Source organism: Protobothrops mucrosquamatus, unplaced genomic scaffold, assembly GCF_001527695.2.
Source record: "Protobothrops mucrosquamatus isolate PMUCROS unplaced genomic scaffold, P.Mucros_1.0 scaffold_41, whole genome shotgun sequence".
NCBI lineage: Eukaryota > Metazoa > Chordata > Lepidosauria > Squamata > Viperidae > Protobothrops > Protobothrops mucrosquamatus.
In genome coordinates, this window is record NW_015386117.1 from 76,975 (window position 1) to 85,504 (window position 8,530).

The window sequence follows — 8,530 nt, forward strand, 5'->3', positions numbered from 1 at the left end:
TCCTCAAAGGGAGCCCCATATAGAGGGCATTACAGTAGTCCAGGCGGGAGGTGACGAGGGCATGAGTGACTGTGCGCAGAGCGTCCCGGTCCAGAAAAGGCCGCAACTGGTGGATCAGGCGAACCTGATAAAACGCCCCCCTGGTCACGGCCGACAAATGGTCATCCAGTGCCAGCCGCGAATCCAGGAGGACTCCCAATAATAGGTTATTATTTATTAAAATTTAAATATATTTATGGCTGCCCATGATACCATAGCAACTCTGGGTGGCTAACAACATATGTTCATAACCTGCTTTGTCAAGTGAAAAATGGGACAAATTCAGTCTTCAATCTATATTGGAAGTAATTCTTACTGATAGGGGTGAAATGATAGAAGGGATAGAACTTGTAGGAACTTTGGGGGAGTGTGACCATGTCATACTAGAATTCAGCATAAGGCTTAGGTAATTGAACAAAGTCAAACTAGTGTGTTAGACTTTAAAAGATCTGACTTCAACAAACTGAGAGTTTAGGAAGGTTTCCATGGATGCAAATCCTATAGGGAAAAATAATTCAAGATGCTATGGAAACTCTGAAAAATAAGATAATTGAAGCCAAATCAAACACAATACCACCAAAAACAAAAACAAAAACAAGAGATCCCAGATGAAATAAGCATGGTTGCATAAAGAGTTCTCTGACAAATGGAGGGAGAAAAAGGACAAATATAAAAAATGGAAATGGGCATATAACTAGAACAGAATAGCAGCAAATGTCCCAAATCTGCAAGGATGGAGTCAGGAAAGATAAGGCTCAAAACTAGAAATAACAAAAAAAGGTGGGTTTTTTTCCAAAATGTAAGGGGCAAGAAGAAAGTCAAAGAAATGATTGATCTACTAATGGAAGAAGATAGCAAGAAAGTAATGGGTACCAGGGAGAAAGCAGAACTGCTTAATTCTTTCCTTGCATCTGTCTTCACATGAAAGGAAAAAATAGATTGTCTTACAAAAAGCAGCACTATGAGAGTCAGATAAGAAACGCAAGTCAAAATAGATAAGAAATTGGTAAAAGAACATCTATCCACTCTAGAGGAGTTCAAATCACAAGGACCAAACAGTTTACACCCAAGAGTTCTGGCAGACATGATCTCAGAACCACTGAACAGAATCTTTCAGAGCTCTGGAAAAGAGCTGATGTGGTCTTCAAAATGGGAAAAATGGTAGATCTAGGAAACTATAGACCAATCACCTTGACTTCCATAACCAGGAAAATCCTAGAAAAAGATAATCAGACAGCAGATTTGTGAGCACCTAGTAATGAACAAGGTGATGACTAGAAGCCAGCATTTGTTAAAAACAGGTCATGCCAGAAAAACCTTATTGCCTTTTTTGATAACGTGACGGTTAAAATTAGGGGTGACATGGTAACTGTCTTCTGGTATTTGAGGGGCTAGGACAGAGAAGAGGGGGTCAACGTATTCTCCAAAAGCACCTGAAGGCAGGACAAGAATTTGTCTGAATGATGATGATGATGATGATGATGATGATGATGATGATGATGATGATGATGATAATAAAGTTGGAAGGGACCTTGGAGGTCATCGAGTCCAAACCCCCCTGCTCAGGCAGGAAACCCTACGGCCTACACCATTTCGGACAGATGGCTGTCCAGTCTCTTCTTAAAAACTTCCAGTGTTGGAGCATTCACCGCTTCTGGAGGCAGGTTGTTCCATTGGTTAATTGTTCTAACTGTCAGGAAGTTTCTCCTTAGTTCTAGGTTGCTTCTCTCAAATAAATAATAATAATAATAATCAAGAAATAATAGGATTTGGCCTACCCTAAAATGCACAGTTCCACTCTATGGAAGCAAAAGGTGGACTTTGAAAAAGCAGGATAGGAAGAGTATTGGTGTTTTTGAATTTTGGTGGTTGAGGAGACTTCTGGGGTGTCAAAATAAAACAAAAAAGAATCCTAGAACAAATCCCACAACAAACCAGAGTTTTTACTCAAGGCTCAAGTGACCAGGCTCATATTACTTAACCTTGAATAAATTATGCAAAGACCTAACTCTCTCAAGAAGCTTTTGATGCTGGGAAAGAGAAAGAGGATGACCAATGTCAGTAAGGTGAATGGGCTTAGTTACAAAGGTGATGAGGACATCATTGGAAGGTCTGAAAGATCAAATCCTCATGGAAAAAGTCTGTATAGTTGCTTAAAGTTGACATATAATTAATCAAAATGCACATGAGCCAATTAATGTTTATAATATGCAGCATATATTTTCTAACAATTATAGAATATATCATATTTTTCATATTAAGTCCTAGTTCCAACTGTTACATTAATATCTTTATTATTCAGGCACTTGTGATTGTTTTGTCATTGATTTATTTATGTTTTTACTCCTATCCTATGTATACTCATAAATATTTACCATATTTTGGGAAGAAAATGTAGAGAGATACACTGGAGTTTTTTTTGTTTTGTTTTGTTTTGTTTTGTTTTTCAGGATCTGAGGAGGATCCAAATGAAAATAATTTCTTTCAGAATCTTAGGTAGAATTACTATTTGTTTTAACATTTAATTATTGTTAGTGGTGTAGTCATTTGACTAAATTAGTAGGCAGTTCCATGTGTGTGCTTTAATTGAAGTGTGAAGTGTGATTATATAATAAACCCTGCATTCAATAAATATTGGCTCTGAATAAGCTTTGGGAAAGCATATATATTCTACTGTGAAATGATTAAATGTTGCAAGCCTGGAAGAAAAATACATTCTTACTAAAATATAGCTGGAATAACTGGCTAGTGTAGATTTCATATATGCCCAACTCATTCCCTTTCCATTCTTTGTGGATGACAGCTGATTGTTATTCATTTTACATACCCTGGCAGGTCTGCCAGCTTTTCAGGAAACCAGAAAGGAAACTGGCCAATAAATATAACTTTTCAGTCTTCACAGTTATTTTAATACATTGCATTAGAGTTCTTGATGTGATTTATAAAAAGTTCTTTTTTAGAAATACTTTTTTCCCATCGTCTTCTATTATGGCTTAACATTTTGATTCTTTTCCCTGGTCTAAAGACTGTGCACTACATCTATGTGTGTGTGTGTGTTTGTGTGTGTGCGTGTGTGCATGTGTGTGACCTTTGTGTATCTGTGATTTTAGAAGACTGGATACATAGTTTTGGTTCTCAGATTGTGCACCTTTGGCTTATAATTCAGTATATTATGTTCTTAGTAACATCCAGTAAAATAAATATATAAATGTCTTTGTAGGTATCATTAGATTAAATATAAATGTTTTCAATATTATCACAGTGACTACCAGAAAGCATGAAATGGTATAATAATTTCATTAGTATATCTGAAAGGGAGACAGTCTAAAATTAAGGTTTGATGAGGGAAGCAACATTTAGAAGTAATTTAACTTTAATTTTAAAAAAGATAATCAATAATAATTGTAATAAGTCAAAAGATAATAAGAAAAGTTAAGATAAGTTAAGATAACCTTTATTGTCATTTTTTTTCCTGTGAGCACATTGACACACATTAAAAATTATATGTGTGTGTGTGTGTGTTTGTGTGTGTAAGTGTTTTTTATGATGCATCCGGTCGGCCCAAATATGGGAAGAAGAAATCTTTTGCCTGTATCAGCCCCAATCTAGGGCTATCCATAGGCAGCAGTCACTACTGCGATAATCATTTTTATGTTAAATTTGGATTGCTAAGAGTTGAAGGGAAGCTGGTATAGCTATTTCAAGCTCCTTAGCTCTCATCAGCCAGCTATACCCTTCTGAGATTCGAAGCTGGGCTATATACCTATGTTTAGGTATATAGGTTTAGGTATACACACACGCACACACACACACAAGCACACACATATATATTTATATATATTAAAACTGAATGTTTACACTTATTTGATACAGCAATATGCTTTTCAGGCTTACATACTTTTCAGGCATACATAGGAGCTAAGGAGAGCAACACAAAAGCAGTAAAAACNGCAGAATCAATCCTCTCTCTTGGCTTTCTGTCTGATTAAAAATTATAAATTAAACTATAGAATGATGTTGCTTTCTCAGATCTTTCGACCAGGACAACATAGAATTCTCATTAACAGTTCAATATACCCAGTTTGTGTCCATAGTAAACATATAGCCTGAGGAGTTTAAAGGTTCTTTTATTTTATTTTTCTTAGAAATGGGCTGTGACTCTTGTAATTCTTTCAAATGTATATGTAAGGGGAACCATACAATAGAATTCCCAAGTGAAGCAAACAGATATATATCCTCTTACATTTCCATTTGAACAGAAATTACCAGCAGTGACAAAATTGATTACTGTGTTCAGTAAAATTCTGGCATTGCCACCAGTTATAGTATAATTGCTATTGCTGTATAGTAACAGAGAGCTACTATGGTGTAGTACTGTTGTAATAGTGTTTAGTTGATACAGGGATAGAAGCCCATCAATGAATTTTAGAGTTACAGGAAAGACTGTCAAAATAATGCCAGGAAAAATACATAGATGTATCTCAGGTGCTGAGTTTAGCTTGAAGCATTTCTACCTTACTTTTGATCCCCATTTTGCCATGGAAATAATTAAGAAACTCTATGTTAGTTACTATAGAAGCCTATTCTATTCATTGGGTGAAATAATAAGGAGAAAATAATAGCTGCTCCTTGGAGAAATAGAGAAAAATATAATAAATAAATACAGGCTCTAGAAATGCATTACAAAGCATATTTTGCAGTTTTGTGGTATGCACAGTTTTCCAAATACATCTAATTCATCTGTTCAGTTAATTTTGTCCGAGGAAAATAAAACATGTTCCTGGGGAATATTTAAATATGCACTTTTTATTAATTGGCTATGGATTAAGGAATTAGATTATTCTGAATGCATATCTCTTTGAAAGCAATGAACAGCATCTGTTTTAGATGTTCATTGTATTGTATCAATACTTCTAAAACAATTATTTTGTGATGTTAGGACCATGGGGTTAAAAAGCTTTGTATTAACTGAAGATCATTTTTATCATCCCTAAAGATGACACTATATATTTTTCAGGATTTTTTTCTAAAGCAAGAATACACAATGTAACAGTTCTACATTTAGGACTTCTTGAAGAGATGGATTCATTTCTTTCAGATTAAAGCAATTGGCTATTTGATTATGGATATTTTAATTGTGGAAGATGGTTTCTTCATTTCAGGATAATGAACATCTACTTTCTTGTGTTTCTAAATGATTTTAAAATATTTTAAATATTGTTAGGATCCCTGAATCAGAAAGATTTGTTCCTAGAAATGCAGTAATAAATGGTTAGAAATTAGAGCAGGGGTGTCAAACTCGCAACGTCACGTGATGTGTCACGATGTATCGTGACTTTTTTGCCATTGCCTACAGTGGGGTGGGCGCAGTTTCACTATGCATCCGGCTCGTGGGCCTGCAGGTTGATACCCCTGAATTAGAGGGGAAAAGTGCAGGATGAGGTTAATGATACAACATAAAAATAAGAAAAAAGTTTCCCCTGGAGTCCAAAAGTGATCCAAGGGGCAAGAGACCCATGAGAAGAACACATTGGGGAAGATGCAAAAGATTTCAATAAGTGACACATAGGGACTACCTATGTGAATTTCTATCCTTCTTTTTCTCTTCAAGTCTCCCCCCACTAACTCTTACTAGATTTTGCTAATGCATACACTTTTGTACAAAACACCATGATCACAACTTTGACAATTGGGAAATTGGTCTGAATCCCCAAAAGTAGTAAGCAGGTACAGAAAGCTTAAACATTGGTTCTAATTTTTCTCATGTAAACCATCCCATAACTTTTACCTTACTTAGGGAATAAATAAGACTAAAAAAAGAGGGAAAAAGAACAAGAGTAAAGAGGGATAAAAAGATAGTATACTACTGAAAGTCCAGGTTTCTCCTAAGCTAATACATATTTATTTCCAAAGTTTTTCCATTCTTTTTTACCATAATTAAGAATATATTTAATCTTTAAATATTCCATTTAATAAATCTAGTCATCTGGTCTTTTAACTCTTATTCAAAACATTTTTTTTCAATCCATTGTAATTTTCTTAAAATCAATCACATTTAAATATCTAAAATATGTCCTTATATATAAGCCATTGTGATTCTTTTATATTACTCATATCAAGAAATAAGAGAAGAGAGAGTACTCCTCTCTCTTAAAGTAAAATTCATATCCAAAATCTTTCTATTACTTTAACCATTTCTTTTTTAAATATTCTCTCTTGATAAGTCCCATCATCTATTTTCTTAATTTTCACTTTGGCCTTCTTCTTTTGCCCAATATCTTTAATCAATATATTCTGCTGAATCAAAGAGTCTTTCCATATTCTTGTAGGTGTCACTGTAGATATAAAAAATAAGTTAAATGCAATATCTTTGTAAGAGGCATTTGCTCTTTCATGATTGTTGAAAATCTTTTTCTTTCTTTTTCTCTCTGTATCTCTTATCACTTTTTGTCTCTCTAGTTCTAGTGGTGTTCCTGATGTCTCTGCAATCCATTTTGACCAGTCTTTTTCTTATCCTCAAATTTGCCTTGTGGCCTTAAAGTATAAGTTGCCTTTTCCAAAACCAATGTTTCTTGTAATTTTTTTCCCACTTGGGTTAAATCATACTTCTTTGTTGTGTTAAGTTCCATCTTTGAGTCTCTATCCTCGAATTGTGTTCAGTTATCTGTTTTATCTGATCCTTCTCTATTGTTATTTCCTGGTATTTTTGTTGTTGTAAAGTTAAATTGGAGATGAATTGGTTTATGTTTTCAAAGTTATTTTGGATTTCTTTGTGGTTTGAAGTTATTGTTTTTTGAATTAGTTGCAGCATCTCAGATGTCTCCTCTTGAAAGGTATTTATGATTCTCTGAATCATTGATAGCAGGTAAGTATGTAACAGACTCTCCTTGGAGCATGTAAAAGGTTCTGGACTTTGTCTATTTGTCAGCAAGACAATTGCCTAAAAGAGAACAAAATAATAATGCAAAGAAATCGGTGCAGAAGAAATTATACTTTATTTAAAGAGATTTTTTAACAGAAAAAAATGTAATTTAGAACTTTATTATGGCACTATAACATATTTAATGTTGGTGGAATTAAAATGTATTTCTACACTTACTAAAAGGAAAGTACTTGGTGTTATATCTGACATGCATATATATATTTCCCATAAGATTCTTTAATATTTAGAAAGAGAATTTACCTCAAGGCTTTTGCTCACCATAGGTTTCACTTCAGCCATCAATGACTGATTAACCAGACCATTTGCTATCCTAGTCTTTTTTTTTTATTAGTTTTTATTACTTCTAGGAATTAAGATGATTTATTTGTTTTAACAGTTTAGATTCTTGGCACATAAAATAATATGCTTTTAAAATGTCCTGCACCTTACTTAGATTTTGTTCTGATATATAACCATCCACTTTATTTGAATTTTTCTTTAAATTGGTCTCCTGTTAGTTCTATGCATTTTTTTATCATTAGCAAATATAACATTCTCATTACTGAGGTAATATATCTTAGAAACTAGATCTTCAAGGCTGGAAGAGGCCTTGAAGATCTTCTAGTTCAATCCACTCCCCAAGGCAGGAGTCCTTATACTATCCCAAACAAATGAATATCCAATCTTTTCTTGGAAACCTCCAGCAATGGAGCACCCACTACTCTGAGAAGCAAGTGTTTCATTGCTTGCTTGGTTGGTTCAGTCTTATTGTCAGGAAATTTCTCCTTAATTCTAGGTAAGATCTCTCTTTAACAAGCTTCCACTCATTGCTTCTTGTTGTACTCTCTGGTGCTTTGATAATAAGTCCTCTGTGTCTGCCCCTCAAGTACTGGATGACTCAATCGAGTCACCTGTTAATCGTTCATCATGCAATTTTTGCCTCCAGATGCCTTATCATCTTTGTTGCTCTCCTTTGCATTCCTTCTAAGTCTCAGCATATTTTTTGTATCATGGTAACCAGAATTGGATGCAGCATTCCAACCTTGAAATATCTTTATATCTTCAATATAGTTTAGAATGCTGATGTTAATTTTTTGAGTAATTCAGGCCAATGTTTCAAAGGAAAAATGAATATAAAAATGTATTTTGGCATTGTCTTTTCGTTGAAATCGTTCTTTTAACTTTTCAAATATGGGTCTTTTATTCACAATTCTCAAAAGACCATTTTTAGATATGTGGAAATATTGGCTTTTAAAATGCATCTTTCTTTAGGAGCACAGGATTCACATCTCATATTTCTGTATTACTTTTTATAGCAGCTCATCTTCTGCTTGAGAAGCTAACTTTGCTTTGTAGATTGAAATACCAAATATTATTATTATTATTATTATTATTATTATTATTATTATTATTATTATTATTATTTTAATTTGTATACCGCCCTTCTCCCATAGGACTCAGGGCGGTTCACAGCATATTAAAAACAAATAATAAACACAAAATACAAAAAATTACAAAATACAAAAATACAGAAAATAAACCCCGATAAAAGCCGAATTAAAACCAAAT